At 42.9% G+C, this 16,748-nt stretch overlaps 1 pseudogene across 1 annotated transcript in view; it reads left to right on the top strand.

The window, feature by feature from the left end:
- LOC146839488 (uncharacterized) overlaps nt 1–14,435 on the top strand; it is a 76,266-nt pseudogene extending 61,831 nt beyond the window's left edge. The window contains exons 2-3 of the transcript XR_014981089.1: nt 9,691–11,412; nt 11,664–14,435. The product of XR_014981089.1 is annotated as an uncharacterized LOC146839488 (transcript). The remainder of the gene's footprint in view (nt 1–9,690; nt 11,413–11,663) is intronic.
- The last annotated feature ends 2,313 nt before the right edge of the window (nt 14,436–16,748 follow it).

Below are 16,748 nucleotides of genomic sequence, written 5' to 3'. Positions count from 1 at the left end.
GCCACGCCACCCCGAGGAAATAAATTGTCCCTTAGAGATTTAGCATACGAACGTACACCCCAACTAGCAACTTCCGACTTGTTTAAAGAGCATCTAGTGGATTGTAGATATGATCCTGTGCCCGGTAGACGGGACGGTATGCTGCTGTCATCACTACGTATACGACGAGCTTCAAGGTATTTAGCGACGCTACCAGGAATGGTGGCACATTTAGACAATATATATCACTTTGTCCAATCAGGGCGAGGCCCTGAAAGTATTGACGAAGCTATGGAATACCAGAAAGTGGATGTACAGAGACAACTGTTACGCTTCTTCATAAACTGTGTGATCAGAAACAGAGATAGGCCTGGGGTAGATCAGGAGGAAATGCATGTACTTACCAGATGGGGTCAGAATATATCAGAAGGGAAACATGATAAACAGACATGTATAGTAGTTATGTGCCGTAAGATTCGCAAAGAAGTAGAACGAATACATACAGAAAGATTAGAGTCAGATCAACATGAATCAGAGGGAGAGGAGGACGAAATGCCTACAGGACAAATAGAAACGATGGCTTATGTAGGTAAAGGAAGATCTTTTAATAATACCAGATGCTTTAATGATACGATACGTCCGATACGTCCAGAATGTAACAGACATTTTCAAGCCCCTATGTTAAATACAAGGTCTCCTGAACACCTATTCCAAACCGCTGATAAATTACTCCGAGACCGAAGGGGGTACCATATGCTCGATTCCATGGACGAACAAGAATTAGCCAGGTCAGCAGTACAATGGGCTGACAGTCCCAGTAAATACAGTGATGATGCACTAGCACACACGTTTCTGAACCTTACCCCATACGAACAGCGTTTAGCTAGTATATACATGATTCAACACCTCCTTATATTATATAAAAGCCAACACTCTGATACTGGACCCCTACCTGACATATTGACAGAATTACTCACGAATAAATGGAGAGGTTCAGGTACTGATTTAATTAAAGAAATTCTAGAATTTCGAAACCAGTATATAGTTTTCGTATGCCCAGAACATGTTCCAGTTCCCACTATGGGAAGAAAAATGTATCACATAGATAGACAGAATCCCTTACGCGAAGTACACCCAATCAGAGGTGAAGATAATAACTTTACACGCGTGTTTGTGTACACGCCTATAACTAAAATTGAATTATTAGAAATGAAGAAAGTAGTACCCAGCCATGACAAGGATCCAGCAGGTTTCCACCGTGAGATAAAAGACATGTTACTCATGGGAGAGTATACCTACCCCGACATTATGAAAATATTAAAAGTGTTAATGCCTGCCGGTGTTTACGAGAAACTCAAAGAAAAGGAATGGGAGGTGGGAGACCAAAAGATAGATTGGACAGCATTAGAAAACGAAGAAAAAGCCCGAGCTGCAGGATCAGGGCTTGGGGAAAAGACTACAGCACTACCAGGATTACTAGTGCAGGTACTGCCACGTTTATTAACTACGAAAAAGGAGGACTGGGGTGCAATTTCAGCCTGTAAACAAAAGCAAGATGAAGACACTAGTGATTTCTATTCCCGATTTGAAAAATGTTTTGGTATTAATAGTGGCATAAAAGCAAGTAGCGAGTCATATCCACATCTGTTTGTGACAAAATTAGTTGAAAATTCCCTGCCCCAAGTTAAGAATAGGGTATTAAAATTCGAGAGTACCTGGCATGGTAACACCCCGTCACAGATGTTACAGATGTTACAATATCACCACAATAGAATTAGAGAAGAACAAGAACATGAACAAAGACGTATGAAAGATACGAAAATGAAAATGCTTGTTGCGCAGTCAGTTCCAGCTGATGGTCATAAAAAGGGTGATTCCGCAGGTCCGGCGAAAGGGACATGCAACTATTGTAAACAACAAGGTCATTATATACACGATTGTCCAGTTCTGAAACATAATATCGCCACGGGTAGAACCCAGGAAAGACCACGTCCACCTAGACAGGATCAGAACCAACAACAAATCCCTCAGCATGCACAATCTAGACCAGCTCCGCAACAGGCAGCTCCACAACAGACCGTAGCACCACCACAAGCGCAGCCTATTGCTGCAACACAAGCAACGACACAACAGATGTACCAGTATGCACAAACTGACTATCCCGATTATCAGCGCTACACATGAAATAGCCTAGAGAGGGAAGTTGGCTTACCCCTTATCGAGGTTCCTGTAGATCAAGAGGGACCTTATGTACATAGTGAACTATTAGGGGAAGACAGAAAGTTTTTACTTGATACAGGGGCAAGCAGAACAACTATACGACGCAGTGAAGTTCCAGGGGCACCCCTCTCAGGCTCACAGAATATTTCCCTTGGGTTCTCAGGAAAGCCTATCATTAATGAAGTAACGCAACCCCTTCCACTTACGGTTGGTCCATTGACACGAACCACAGATTTATTGCTTACTAAATCATGTCCAGAAAACTTGTTAGGTGTAAAAACATTGAAAGCTCTAGGAGCTATAATATGTTGTTCTCCGGAAGGAGTACGATTATTTTTACGTGACTTCAAAGGTCACTACGTGTCCAGAGATATGGATCACCGGCTGCAGAATTTACCTACACATTTATGGGCACAAGGCCCCACTGATGTTGGTTGCATGAACATTACACCATATCGAGTCACACTAAAAACAGGAGTAGTACTACCACGAATGCGACAATACAAGTTACCACCAGATGCTGTTGTGGCTTTGCTGCAAATCATTGACGAGCTCATTGCACAAGGAGTGGTTGTAGAAACCGACTCCAATGTATGTAATTCCCCGATAATCCCGATTCTTAAAAGATCGGATCCAAAAGCACCACCAGTATATCGATTAGTTATTGATCTGCGCGAATTAAATAAATGTATTGTACCACAATACCCTGTGGTCCCAGATATCTCTTCATTATTAACAGCTATTGATTCAGAAGCAACGTTCTTCACTGTAATTGATCTCAAGAATGCTTTCTTTAGCGTCCCAATAGATCCGGAAAGTCAATATTTGTTCGGATTCAGTTTAAATGGCCGAAGTTTTAAATTCACACGCGCACCTCAAGGATTCACAGAAAGCCCCAGCATCTATAGCCAAGCACTGAAACGAGAACTTGACAGTATACACATGCCAGTTAACACTGCCTTGCTTCAATATGTCGATGATCTGCTGATCACCGCCCGAAGCGAACCTGAATGTGAAAAAGCGTCACTGACGGTTTTAAAATTTCTGGCTGACAAGGGGCACAAGGTGTCCCCTTCTAAGCTGCAATTCTGTGTCCAGCAAGTTGTTTACCTTGGGCACTTGCTGTCCAAGGAGGGAAGACAGCTTACACCCGACCGCATCCAGTTAATTGCTAACATGTCACCACCCAAGACACAAAAGGAGGTGCGGGCTTTTATAGGTCTCACTTCATACTGTAGGCAGTGGATCCCTCAATATGCATTTCTAGCAAAACCACTCATCCAGTTGACAACACAGGAGGCAGCCACATCGACTGTCCTCCCTTGGACTCAAGAACATACACATGCCTTTGAAAGCTTAAAGAAAGCTTTATGCCAAGCACCTGTTTTAGCAACACCATGTTACAGTAAGCCTTTTACACTCTTTGTTACAGAACGCGAAGGTACTGCCTTGTCAGTACTCACTCAGGAACAAGCAGGATCACACAAACCATGTGCTTATTTCTCTAGTACATTAGATCCAGTAGCTCAGGCTCTTCCTGCGTGCCTGAAATCAGTGGCAGCAACAGCTTTAGCAATCAGACAAAGCGATGCCATAGTGTTAGGACATCAATTGACAGTACAAGTACCACACGCAGTAGAGGTTCTCTTGAACCGCACACAAACACAACACTTGACTATAGCAAGACTCACAGGTTATGAATTAACATTGTTTCAGCCACACATAGAAATCAGACGTTGCAATACATTAAATCCTGCCACACTTTTGCCAGTAAACGGAACAGATCCACTAGCACATGATTGTATTGAAGTCATTACTATCACGACGAAACCCAGACAAGACTTAACCGATATCCCTTTATCAGATTCAGACCTGACATTGTATGTAGATGGTTCATGTATGAGAACAAGTACAGGAGAGTTAGTGGCCGCTTACGCAGTCACAACAGACACTGAAGTCATTGAAACAAATTGTATTAACACTTTGTCAGCTAAAGCAGCAGAGCTCATCGCTCTGACACAAGCCTGTATTCAAGCCAAAAATAAGAAAGTCAACATATACACAGATTCACGTTATGCATTCGGAGTCGTCCATGACTTCGGCGTACTGTGGCGAGAGAGAGGTTATTTAACTTCTCACGGTGCCCACATCCAACACGGACCCCTCATTCAAGCTCTATTAGACGCGATTCATCTACCTACTGCAATATCGATTATGAAATGCAAAGCCCATACCAAAGTTACCGATATCATTTCTCAGGGTAATGACCTAGCTGACAGAACAGCTAAACAGACTGCTCAGAACCAGACTCATACAACTGACACGACAAAGACAATAGTTCCGACACCAACACATTGCATGACTGTTAAGGATCCCGCCCTTGATGTAATTGACATACAGACACATGCTACACCAGAAGAAATAAAGAAATGGACTGAATTAGGAGGGATCCAAACGGATCAAGGATGGATGACGAAGGGAAAATCTATATGGTTTCTTCCCGACTCCATGGTTCAAGTCATCATTAACACAATACATAGTCCAGCGCACCTAGGAGAAAAAGCTATGCTAGACAGCATTCAACACATTTGGTTCAACAAACACTTGCGAGCAGCAGCCAAACAGAAAGTACGTACCTGTATGATATGTTGTCAGTTTAATCCAGGTAAAAGCATCCCCGTAGAGCAGGGTGGATTTCAACCTCCCGATCATGCTTTTGAAGTCCTCCAGATGGATTATATCCAGATGGAACGATGTCGAGGATTCAAATATGTTCTCGTAGTTGTCTGTGCTCTTTCCCGTTGGACAGAAGCCTACCCGGTTTCAGATTACACTGCCCCGACTACTGCCAAACAGCTAGTTCGAGAATTCTTCCCACGATTCGGTTTACCACGTGTTGTATACTCAGATAACGGCCAGCCGTTCTCATCCGAACTAATGAAACACGTTTCACTTCTATTAGGTTACCAATGGAAATTTCACTGTGTCCGACATCCCGAGGCAGCAGGTCTCGTGGAACGTCATAATCAAACTCTGAAAATTAGATTGTCCAAAATATGTAGAGAAAAAGGTGTCGATTGGATAGTAGCCTTACCAGTTGCGCTCTTTTACATGAGAATGGTAGCACATTCTCGAACAGGGCTATCCCCGTACGAGGTGATCTTCGGTAGACCACCAAATATGTGGGGGACGCCTATACCTCGTAAAATCACTGATGTTGACTGTAATATGCTGACAGATTACCTGGCTTCCTTGATGTCTGCACTACAATCTGGTCGTTCACAGGTAGCTGCAGCTTTTCCCGATAACACTGAGGTGAAGCCCCATGACGTGGTTCCAGGGGATCTGGTCCTTGTGAGGAATTTCGACCGGAAGACCCAGCTGGAGCCCAGGTGGAAGTCGCCCAAACTCGTCTTGCTAACAACAAGGACAGCCGTGAAGGTTGAGGGACGTAAAGGGTGGTTGCACTCGAGTCATATCAAGAAATTTTATGGATTACCGTCCGATGTGAACACTCAGCCCTGCATTCCCTCACAGACAGACTCAAAGCTCCCCTTGGTTGAACAGACAAAAAACGAACTCTATAAACTGAAACTAAGGTCTAGCAAGTCAGACAATTTGATTGTTTAACCTCTCCAAGGTGAATCGGTTGAATTTGTCTCTGACATGTATCCTCTAGACCGAAATAGAGAGAGAAATAGACAGATACAGCTTAGAAAACATGCGTACTGTAAATCGCTTCGTAGTCATTGCATAGTGACATTATTAATTTTGTTTTTTCTAAGTCTTCTGATCATCATTTCTAGTGTATTGCTACATATGTATTACCCTATTTCTAAGCGTGCTTACAATGCTACTACTGAACATTCTTTTAGCGAATTACCTCCGCATGAGTTGTCTTATAGATTTGCGCTGCGCAACAACACATTTATTAGTATGTTACATCATTCCCATCAGACCAGCAATGCTACAAATTGTTGGATATGTGGCCGACTCCCTCCCTATCAGAACTATAAGGGAGTTTTGCCCCTCTTTCCGTATCCGTTCACACACAATGGCTCCTGTGGAGCATGGTTTAGTTTGATTAATTCCCTAGATTCAAATTCAGCAGTTTATCAAGACAACTGGGTATGGGGAAACCTGAACCTAGTTTTGCTTAAAGTCTGCTACCCTAACAAGGAGGGACTTCCCAAAAGAACAGGAACTGATCTAGAAAATGAAGTATATGGATTAGGTAACTTTACACTTAACCTCATGATTCTGAATGTTGAATCCGAAGCTACACCAATCTTGCCCGCTATGTCAGTATTTCCAGTTAAAGGTGAATTATGTGTAAGAAAGAATGGTTCCATACACCTGGGCCATAGTAAATGCACCACTGTAATAAAATTCAGTGATCAAGGCAAGTCTACGTTTAGAGCTTCCCGTCATTCCTACTTCATATGTGGTCAGACTGCATATATACGTTTACCTCTAGATTGGGATGGTACCTGTTACATAGCATTCCTTCTGCCACCTGTTTTCCTAGCCCCTCCTGACTATCACAGAAATACCCATTTAGTACACAATAGACAGCAGAGAGATCTCCCGATTGTCGATTACACTGAAACGGCATGGGAGCAATACACAGATTTCAATAAAGGTTTCTTTCCCTATATAGGTACAGTCACTAATAGTAAGCTGATACGTAGATTAACTAGAACCCTTGAAGCAGTAGTGAATGAAACTACTTCCGCCCTAGGCAACTTAACAGAGGAGCAGTCTGCGATGCGGATTGTTGTGCTTCAAAATCGTCTTGTCCTTGACGTCATCCTGGCCGACAGGGGCGGAGCTTGTAGGGTCATCGGATCAAGTTGCTGTGTTTTCATACCAGAAAATTCGCCGTCAGTATATAAAGCCATAACTCGCCTTCACAAGATTATAAGCCAGATACACCAGAGTCCAGGCACCTGGACTTGGTCAGGTTGGTTCTGGAGCGTGTTGTCAGCCTGGGGATGGAGGATCCTATCCTTCCTAGGTATTGGCTTTCTCATACTATTCAGTTGCTGCTTATGTCTACAATGTGGGCCAGCGATTTGTGGTCTGTGTGCCACATCGTGTATCCCGCATCCAAGTTTTCGTTCAAGATCCCGGAAGAAGAAAGAAGAACAAATGATGCTATACGAACAGATCGATGGATTGATGAAGATCGATATCTCCTGAGGGTCCGTAGGGGACAAGGAGGGAATGAGGAAATATGAATTTTGTGATCAGTTATGTCCCCTATCGTAGACCCCAACGGCTCCATGTGCATGCTACAAGTACATGTATGTTCCCTCCAGTTCCAGTTATGAAGACGCAAATACATGTGCGTCCACCGTCAACATGTCATCTTTCAGATCTGCCATGAATCGGTCAGATATTCCATTCCTAAGTATGAAAGGCCACCGACTTTATGTGGTTCACTTTCCACATTTTACAGATTCAGGCGAGTAGGCCCTGAATTCTGTCATCAAGCCTTTTTCTGCCTTCTGCCTCTGAAAGCTCCAGTCCGAGCCCGCATCTGTATCCATGAACTTTGTCCTACTCCCTGCGCGGCTAACGGTGCCTGATCCAGCCTGTTGCCTGCCAAAAACTGTATTTCACCTTCAAGATTATCTGCTCCGCTCCTCATCCGATGCATTCCTGTCTAGTAGTTTAGGTAAACATTCTTCCAGCTACCGAGCAAAGGGCCAGGCCTCACTGTCCTCATGCAAGTAATTCATAGCCCTGTTACCATGGAAGATTCCTGCCCCCTCGCATCTCATGTAGACACTTAGACGCTTGTACACGCACTAACAGTCAGTATAGAATAGATTCCATCCTAGAGACCTTTCCTTTTGGATAATACAGTTCTTTAAACATAAGATATTAGATATGATTTGGGATTAGGTTGACATGACCCCCCAGACTTCTGTCTCCACATGTAGAGCTAAATGTCAAGTCCCCTTCACCCTCTAGTTGCACGTCAATCACACGTCATGCGGCTGCGCGCGCATCTCTGCCAAATATTTCTGCTGACATTGCAGGATTCTCTTATGGATCCACCCACTTGTGACATCATGTTTAATGACGTTTTTAGTTACGCCTATGTTTACGCCTTTTTTCATTACGTATGTGTATCATTATCTGTATTATCAGCTGTTACGCCTCTTGCATCTGTCTTAATGTAATACTTTTCATATAAATATCATTACTTGTCAATAATGTATTGCCTTCCCTTCCTGAACCTTCGTGGTGATGGAATTTGAAGCCTACGGTTCGAACTGTAATTCCTTTGTAGAGGAATAAAGCCTTTCAGAACCTCTAATACCACGGATTCTGCCTCTTATTTTTACTGAGTTATTCTTACTAGACTTTACCGCATAAAAAATAGTACCGGTAATGAAATATTTACCACACTGCCAACCATGGCGTTTGACTATCAGACAATTACCTTATGTCTGCTGTGTGCATCGAGTCACTCCCTTGCTTTAGCTGTCAATGAACCCTGCTGAGCGAGTATGCAGACATAAGGGAGTATGGAAGGTGATGAACAGGGAGTAAGGTAAAGCTGAAGGTAAGAAATGGGCAACGGTGTAAATGCTGCACTCACCCTCAAGCAACGGACATCTTGTCCCACTCTGCCAATGCTCCATCCACCGACAGAGAAGCATGCTGGCACCAAACGCAAAACATTGGCAGAAACCATTGTAAGGTAGAAAAAGACAAAAAGCAGACACGTATTGGCAGCAAAGATATCGCAGGTATATGACTGGCTGGGATGGAACTTCTATTATAAATGCTGCAATCTTCCAACAAATGCTTGAACCATCCCTAGGAATGTGGCAAAGATAACTTAACAAACAGAAAAGTAAAGACAGGAGTTGGAACTTCAGCTGCTCCAGTGTGAACATGAAAGTACTGTCAAGAAGAGTGTGAATGGAGCTACATTTGTTATATACTTCCTGAAGCGTTACCTTTATTATAGACTTCCTGGAGCGTTACCATTATTATATACTTTCTGAAGCGTTACCTGCATTCTATACTTCCTGAAGCATTACCTGTCTTATATACTTCATGAAGAGTTTTCTTTGTCATGTAGTTCTTGAAAGGGTTACTGTTGTTATACACTTCCTGAAACTGAAGTGACAGCAGCACATTCTGATCCATCTCTTTTTCCACAATACCTTCTTGTTTAAATAAAATCTTGCATCTTCCTAAAGCTGTACCTCTGGCGAGTGGGCACTCCATGTTCGCTCTTTCTGTACTAAGTTACTCTGTGAACACTGGAAAATCATCTCCTTTTCTGAATTAGGTAAGAGTGATATGTTCAATGGAAGATTTAGTTAAATATCTGTGTATGGTGAAATAGCCCTTGGTAACTTTCAAAAATGGTAAAGAAGAGATGTCTTTTACAACTAGTTAAATATTGTGTATTCACATTCTCTTACATTTCCATTTAGTGATTTTAAGTCTCTTTACATCCAATAGGAAACCAGCCTTGAATGCGCAAATGATTGTGAATAATGACAGTAATCGTGCAAATCTAAAAAAGCGGTCTGAAAAAATGAGCTCCAGTATTCAGGAAAAGATGTGCACAGTCAGAGACTGAGGAACCTGAACATAAACTGCTAGATCCTGGAAGAAGCAGTCAAGAGCAATTCAGTGGATATGAGCCTGAGCTGTGTACCGCCACGCAACAGGACTAAGAAATGACCTCTTGAAAACTAAGGCAACAACACTGACAAACCACTTCCTGTATAAACAGGCCTCCACCACCAGCTTTGATCATGTGTTCGAGGTGGATACAGCATTGCTCTGCTTCCTGTAATGATGGCAGACCACCATTGAATGCGCTAGGTGTATTGTAATCTCTTTCTGGCCAAACCACAGGAGCAAGAGAAAAGGACAATGGAGTGGAGCCAGACAACTGACGGGTAAAGAAAAGAGAGGGTCTCTGATCTAGTCCCAATTTGCATCGACCTGATGTTGTTTTTCATTGTGAAATCTGAAGTCAAGCATCCAAAATATCACACACATACAGGGAATGTGAGAATAACACAAGTGCTTTATCGACCATGTTAGCTCTTCAGGAAACGCAGTCATGGGATGCAGACAAATATAAACCCGACCCAGAGACACTAACCAAGAAAGAAGAATCATACACATGCAGCAAGAGCTTTAGTTTGTCTTCACTACTAAAGAGTCATCAGCAAACACACACAAGAGAAGCAATGTGCAATTGCAATGAATGTGTGAAGAACTTTAGTCAGTTAGCACTTCTAAAAGATAATCAGAAAACACACACAGAGGAAAAACCATACCATTGCACTGAATGTGGGAAGAGCTTTCGTCGGTTATCACAACTCCAAAGACATCAGCAAACACACACTAGGGAAAAAGCATACCATTGCAATGAATGTGGAAGTAGTTTTAGTGATTCCTCAAATCTCAGGATTCATCAGCGAACACACACAGGGGAAAAGCCATACCATTGCACTGAATGTGTGAAGAAATTCAGTCATTTATCAACCCTCCGGAGACACCAGCGAACACACACTGGGGAAAAACCATACAAGTGCAGTGAATGTGGAAGTAGTTTTACTGATTCCTCACATCTCAGGAGACATCAGCGAACACACACAGGGGAAAAACCGTTCAAGTGCAGTGAATGTGTGAAGAGCTTCAGTCAGTTATCACATCTCCAAATACATCAGCGAACACACACTGGGGAGAAGATATTCAAGTGCAGTGAATGTGTGAAGAGCTTTAGTCGATTAGAAAACCTACAAAGACATCAGCGAACACATACTGGGGAAAAACCATACCATTGCAGTGAATGTGGAAGTAGTTTTAGTTATTCCTCAAATCTCAGGAGTCATCAGCGAACACACACAGTGGAAAAACCATTCCAGTGCAGTGAATGTGTGAAGAGCTTCAGTCAGTTATTAGACCTACAAAAACATAATCGAACACACACTGGGGAAAAACCATACCATTGCACTGAATGTGTGAAGAAATTCAGTCAGTTATCAACCCTCCGGAGACATCAGCGAACACACACAGGGGAAAAACCGTTCAAGTGCAGTGAATGTGTGAAGAGCTTTAGTCAGTTATCACATCTCCAAATACATCAGCGAACACACACTGGGGAAAAGCCATTCAAGTGCAGTGAATGTGCAAAGTGCTTTAGTTGGTTTTCACAGCTACAACGTCATCAGCGAACACACACAGTTTAAAAGCCATTTAAGTGCAGTGAATGTGTGAAGAGCTTTAGTCGATTAGAAAACCTACAAAGACATCAGCAAACACATATTGGGGAAAACCCATATAATTGCTTTGAAGGCGGAAGCAGTTTTAGTGACCCTTCAACATTAAGAAATCATCAGCGAACACAATTCGGGTAAAAGCTTTTCAAGTGCACTAAATGTGTGACTAGTTTTAACGATTATCAGCTCTTCAAGGACATCAGCATACACACACAGGTGGAAAACCCTACCACTGCAGTGAATGTGGAAGTAGTTTTGGTGACCCTTCAACATTAAGAAATCATCAGCGAACACACTTAGGGGAAAAGCCATTCAAGTGCACTGAATGTGCGAAGAGCTTTAGTCGATTTATCAATTCTACGAAGACATCAGCAAACGCATACAGGGGAGAAACCATACCATTGCAGTGGATTTGGAAGTAGTTGTGGGAAGGATTTTCAGCAAACTACAGGGATTAGTGATAAAACCTATTAACACAACACACTTGAATAAGTTTAAAAGCATAGACTGGAGAATATTTCTAGCTGATTTGGGTGTTTGGTCCTTTTGTGCAACAACCGGTTCAATGACAGCTGCTAGAGAACAACGTCCAAAGACACAAGAAGTAAAAGAAGGAAATTGTGACCTGTAACTGTGAGAGATAATGCTTGCAGTGCACAACATTTACATCACATGCATCTGTAAATGCACCCACCCTAGTGGCACTTCCCAAGAGGTGTCCAATATCAAGCTGGACTCTTGGGAAATTTGCTGGCTCACCACTGACTGTAAATGATTCACGGCCAGAATAATTGTATATGAATATATTTTAGACTTTTCTTATTTACAGAGAATCACCCAACCAACTCCTAACTGGTGAAAGGTCAAAATCCGTGCAGGATGGCAAAATTATTGATCAGAGAGAAAGTTGTTGAAAAGTTTAGTTCTTAATAGGTTTCTGAACGCTTGACGATTAGGTAAAGATTGAATCTTGAGCAGTAAAGAATTCAGCTTTTGGAATCCAGAAATATTCACTCGCTGCTTCACATTTCTGGAAAAGAATTCTGGATTCATAAGTAAAGGAACACAAAAGATACTGAGTTTTGACACAAATCATATTCAGGTTTGCATTTACAAGCTTTAAGCCCAACCCTTTTTAACATCTATATCCACCCTCTGGCAGCAGTGACCAGGAGCAGAGGATTAGCTGTGGTATCTTACACGGATGACACACAGCTGGTGGTGGCATTCTCTGATGACTCTGGGCAGGGTGCACTTAAGTTTCAGGAAGATTTAACAGCTATTGCAGATTGGATGACGGCCAGTTGTCTTCAGCTCAATGGCAACAAATCGGAGATCTTGTTGGTGGGCAAAAACATCCATCTGTGGAGTGACCTCTGGTAGCCGTCCTCTTTGGGCCCTCCGCCGGCTCCTAAACCGGCAGTAAAAAATCTAGGAGTCTGGATAGACTCCGCTCTTTCATTTCAAACCCAGATGAAGGTAGTTGCTGGAGTTTGTTTCGGGCTCCTATGTGCCTTTAAACATTTGCTGGGTTTCTTCGATCCTACCATCCGTCAGTTAATCATTCAGACCACAGTACTCTCTAGACTGAACTATGCGAGCTCCCTATATATCGGGGCCAATAGAACAGAGATACTGCATTTACAAAAGGCACAAAATGCGGCAGCCCGGGCCCTCCTTGGTCTGCCGAGAATCTGTTCCATCGCTAGTTCCATCCGCAAACTACATTGGCTGCCGGTGGAGAAATGCATCCGAGACTCTCTGTATTGGCCACAGAATCATGATTCTCCATTCTCCTGCTATTCTGGCTAGCCTCATGGTGTCCTATAGACCTACCAGTCAGCTGCGCTCCAAGGACCAGCATCTAGCGGTTGTTCCTCGGTTTAAGAGAGTACAGACCGGAGGGCGCTCCTGCCGCGTTTGTGCTCCTAAGCTTTGGAACTCCCTCCCTGCACATATTAGAAACATTCAAAATCAGTTTCTCTTCCGTAAAGCCATCAAAACTCACCTCATCCCTGCATAATTGCCTCCTGGGTGTTCTTGCCTTGCTTATGGCAGTGACATTTTAGCGCTGGGACGCCCATTGCTGGGGTGCGCTGCGCGCTTTATAAAACCCCTTAAGATAACATAACAAGCAAAAACAAACCCTCGTTTTATAAACTGCAGTGAATGAATGGACATAAAGTATGTGCTGCCTCGCGAGCAAACAGTGAAACTTTGTGATGCATTTGGGATGTCCTCAGATCACAAATAAGATAGATTGTAGCATTTTGAATCATCTGTAAGGTGCTTTTGTGTTGCTGGAGCTGCCATATACACAGTGTTCTCATAGCCCAGCCTTGTGTAGAGGAAGGAGTTCACCGATCTAATATGCACATCAGAAGAAAGATTACATCTTCAGTAGCCAAAGATAGTAGAAACTAATGCTTTCCATCGAGTTCATTTTAACAAAGTGCTGAGTCCGGGACGTTCTTATTGCTGCCGACCATCATCATCACTACACCACCACACAGCCAGTCAGGGCACCAAACAAGACTGCTCTTCAGCACACCCATCCTATACATAACACACTACAGGGGTTTGCTCCAGGGTCAAACTCACTTTAGTTTTACGTGAACAGCAACAAGTTCTAAACTGGACAATATATATTTAAGAACAAGTGGTTTGTACGGCCATTAGTGGCATAATAAATTTGAAACCCAATACTTTATAAATCTTTATTAATGATACATAACCAAACATCCAAACACCACCCATATATGGACATCCAAGAGCCTTTAAAACACCACACTGCAGAGGTGTGTACCAGGATCAACCTCAATTTACTTCAAAGTTAACATGAACTAAATTATGATTCAGCAAGAACAATCATGATGCTATGAAATATACACAATGATGACTAGATTTTACATATTAATAGGAAATGTATGTTTTTTGATATGTAATAAAACAACACATTTATTTGAATTCATGATATTTGACTGCTGATTGTATAGGAGATCTTAAATGTGATTTATTCCCTAAACTATAAAGATAATTTGTGAAGTCAGCAAGGAGCCTGGTTTATTTGGCAATAGAGGGGTCAAATCTCGATAACATGACTGCTTTCAGCAGGAGTCTGCCGCAGGTGGTATCAGAGGAGAATATTCTCGCCAGTGTGCTTTGTTTCAGAGTGAGAGGTGCTAAAAATATGTCTGTATCCTGGCACTTCTCTTGTTAATAATCCATAAAAAGACCACAGAATGTTGAGTACTTGAAAGCAGTCTGCCATACAAGGGATTTAAACATGAATTTGTCAGATACAAAATTGACTTTTTTATTTTTAAGGTTCTTATATAGCGCTGCTTTATCTAATAATGTCTGATGGGTTTTCTTCGAGAGCCCTTTCTCCTTCGGAAGAAGTTTTCCATCGACATACCCAATAAGATTTCCGATGAAAGGCTGACAATCCGTCCAACTCTAAACAGGGCCGGTGGGTGGACCGTTAGTTTGGCTGGTATAAGGCTTAGTTGCATTTTTGATAGTGTCCTGTTCACCACACCCTGAATCCAGCCCGTCTTTCTTTAGTGATTTTTAGGTCTCGCCTGACCCAGCGCATGCGCTGGTCTGGCGAGACTTTTTGAGAGGGCTCCAAAAAGTGCTACCAGGCCAGCCTAGAGCTACAGTGCATGTGCGCGGGCGCGCGCGCCGCGCTTGACCACAATTACTTTCACTTTCACGGCCGCTTTGATGTTTGATCGCGATCACTTAATAGTTCTCACTTTTGGGACCTTAGAAGTATTTAGTTATGCAACTGTGTCATGGCTAAACATTTATAAGGTCCCAAAGGCGAGACCTATTGGCTATCCCAATGCTTGTTCTATTTTGAGTTACATTTGAATACTGTCCCCCCTCATTTATAGTTTGACAGGTAACCCGGGGTCTGCCAGAGGAGCAGGCGTAACAAATTCCACTACCCCGTTGGACTACCATCCACCATATTTAGTGATCTCCACCAACCTGGCTATCACTGTGTCTTCAGAGGCGCAACAGGAGCTCCTCTAAAAGCACCTAAGGTTTGCTGAGTGGCTGCCATGTTTCCCATGTGTGCCCAACACACTTTTTTGTTTTACTCCTTGTTGTAAAACAAGGCATTAGTTGTGAGGCCTGCACAAATAATGGGTTTACATTTGTCCTTCACTGGGAGCCAAACACCCCAATGTAGCACTTGACTCTCAGAGGGTAGCGTTGCAGAGCAGTCTAAGGCTTACTCTAGGGAGGTGGTGTGGGCTAGTAATCGCCATTTAAAGGTACGCAGAAATAACACTCACTAAGTGATTGTCCAGTCTGTACTTTTCTTTATAAAAAGGAAGAGTGCATTTATTACACACACACTACTCAATAATATACATCAATTTACAAATATACATAAGTTGTTGGCAATACTTCTTGACATTGCGTAAACACTCCCACCCCTCCCGCGGGGGGATCTAGTACCACCACTAACATGTGTGAACATCATCAGCCCCCAAATGCAACTGGTTGACCATAACCTGGAGTGGCGGCCCACCCATTATTTCAACAAGCACTTATAATGGGAACATCTGTCATAGTGACACATGACCCTGACTGAGAGCATCTCATACTCACCATACAGTATACATATTTAAATCACAGTGGCCGACAGTCTGGTTGTTCAACTAACGCATTAGCAAGAATACATGCCTAAGCATCACTTGGAATGACATGTACTTATCATATTAGGTAACATGATCAATGCAAGTCAATCACAGCCCCTAAAAGGCATTGTATTCATAATCACTTGATTATGAAATCTTGACATTGCGTAAACACTCCCACCCCTCCCGCGGGGGGGCCTAGTACCACTACTAACATGGCTCGGGACAGAAGGAGTTAACTAAAGTTGATGATCCAAGCAGAATAGAAGGGCAAGCAACAGTGAGGACGGAAGAATTACGAAGCTAACAGAAATGGATGCCACAATCAAGATGGCGTCAGCTTATGCTAACGGAAATCATTTCTGATTTCCACAGGAACGCCCCTAAAGCAAAGCGTTTCTTAGTAGGCATGTATTTCCTGTGCTTGACACCTTAGCCTGGCTATCGCCCCTTGGGACGGGCAGTCTCTAGGGACTGTGCTTTCTGTGGCTCTGCTCTCCTATGGTAAAGGGCCAAAGCAGTAACAACCCACTCAGTACGTGTCCACGCAAGAGTACGGAATCAGAGGAGACAGGAATGCACAGGATCAAAGCTATGACTGACCACCTGTAAAGCCCCATTC

This window comes from Triturus cristatus, chromosome 4_1, assembly GCF_964204655.1.
Source record: "Triturus cristatus chromosome 4_1, aTriCri1.1, whole genome shotgun sequence".
Classification (NCBI taxonomy): domain Eukaryota; kingdom Metazoa; phylum Chordata; class Amphibia; order Caudata; family Salamandridae; genus Triturus; species Triturus cristatus.
Note: the sequence above shows the minus strand (reverse complement) of the source record. Positions and strands in the feature narration are given on the sequence as shown.